Genomic DNA, 2,281 nt, shown 5'->3' on the forward strand with positions numbered 1-2,281 from the left:
ACTTTGCATGTAATACACTAGAAAAGGATTGCTATGAGTAGGATTGCTGCGTTATAAGATTATGGGGAACACATATACCCTAGTTATTTCTCTTATCTGGATAACAACCAAAGTTGAGTTTGATTATTGATTACTTATTAAGTTCTTACTATTTGTTTTGCACAAAACACCACCACCCTTTTAATTACCTGTTTCTGGAAATAATTTGACTAATTGAATATAATTGTTGGTTAAAAGTAAAGTCTAAAACCATTTTCCTCGTGGGATCGACCCCAACCTACAAGTTGGGTTCTTTACTTGATAACGATCGCTTATACTTCTGTAAGGAGGTGTAATTTGAGCGTATCAATTACAAATTTTAATTAAGTTCTAAGTTAATGACATTCAAGCTGAATTTTTCTAAGTTAAAATACAAAATTTCAAATTTCAAGTATAATTAAAGATCGAAAATCCTAATATTCAAGTATTTAAAATTCATGACAACATTAAGTTCTAAGTTCTAATTAGTTCTAAAGTTTAAAGTTCAAAATTTATACAAACCAAAAACATTTCTAAGTTCAAATTCAAAAATCCTAAAATTCAAGTTACATTGAATACCTAATTTCTAATTAGTTTTAAACTTCAAAAATCGTACAATTCAATAGTTTTCTAAGTTCAACTTTCAAACATTTTGAATTCAATTATTTCTACGTTAAAAAATTCAAGTAATCTAACTTCTTTATTCTAATTTCATAAACTACTTCAATTCCAACGGTAAAATACTCAATTCACCACCTAATTTAATAAATCCAATTCAAGCACTAAATTAAGATAATAACTTCATTCACTAATTCACAATCAAATATACAGACTAACTATATTAATAACATAAATTCAATTAACTAACAAATAAAAAATTAATCAATTTGAAAAAAAACTAACATAAATTCAAAACTCTAACCTTAATAAAAAGAGAAAGAGGAGTTGGGGGAGGCAGTGGCGGCGCAACTAATGCCGGTGTAAGTGGGCGGAGGGGACAACATGGTGATTTAGGGAGAAAAGGGAATGAAGAAAAATGAAATATTTGTGTTTGATCTCTCAGATATTTTAAGAAAAGCGATGAACATCGTCATTTTAAAAAAACAAAATATTTGAACAAAAAAGCGACGGACTAAGTGACACTGCTTGTCTTTTTTTAAAAATGGTTAACCGAAAGAGACAGTCTAATCAACGCTGTCCGTCGCTTATTTTAAAAAAAATTATAAATTAAAATAAATTAAAAATGATGGACACCATCGTTATTAATTTATAAATAATTATTTGTAATTAAAGCGACGGACAACATCCCTACATACACGACACAAAAATTCACCAACACAACGACTTCTCTTCTACTCACTCATATTTTCTTTCATTTTCTTATGTTTTTTCTCCTAATAAATATCCAATTATCAAATACAAAAATTAAATAATTAATACATTTTTAAAAAGTACAAATAAACACAATTTTTGTTAATATAATCGAAACACTTTCGAAATCGTTCACATTAAAAATAAACTTTTTTTATGACAAGGGAAATTCGTAGTCGCTACCCTTTGGATGCACACAGGATAAAACCCCTGCTCCTATGCAATAGCTCGCAAATTACATATGAGATGTAACCTGTACTAGGCAATCCCGGTACAACTCGACCCAGAAGGCAAATCTCTTGCTTTCGCTGGCAATAGGTTTCGAACTTCAGACCTCCAACATAGAAGTCCAAAACCCAATTCACTAGGTCATCCCGAGGGGTAAACATTAAAATAAGCTTATTGTTCAAGATTTTTTGATAGAATTAAATTAACTCAAAATACAAACTAATTCACTTTAACAGATAAACTGATTAAATAATATTATTTTTAATTAACATACATTATTTACTTAGATGTCATGTAATAATTAAGAAAGGGGAAATGCATAAGTACCCCCAGCCTATGCCCAAAATCCCTGAGACACAACTAACCTTTACTAAGGTCCTATTACCCTCGAACTTATTTTATATATAATTTTCTACCCCTTTTCGGCCTACGTGGCACTATCCTTGAAAAATTTGTCAACATGCGTTGGGCCCACAAGATAGTGCCACATAAGCCGAAAAGGGGTAGAAAATTATATATAAAATATGTTCGGGGAGGGGGAGGGGGTAATAAGACCTTAGTAAAGGTTATGTGTATCTCAGGGATTTTGGGCATAGGCTGGGGTACTTATCATTTATGATCATAATTTTTAAAAGCTTTTTTCTTTTGTAATTACAGATCTCAA

Source organism: Solanum tuberosum, unplaced genomic scaffold (genome assembly GCF_000226075.1).
Source record: "Solanum tuberosum cultivar DM 1-3 516 R44 unplaced genomic scaffold, SolTub_3.0 scf00187, whole genome shotgun sequence".
NCBI lineage: Eukaryota > Viridiplantae > Streptophyta > Magnoliopsida > Solanales > Solanaceae > Solanum > Solanum tuberosum.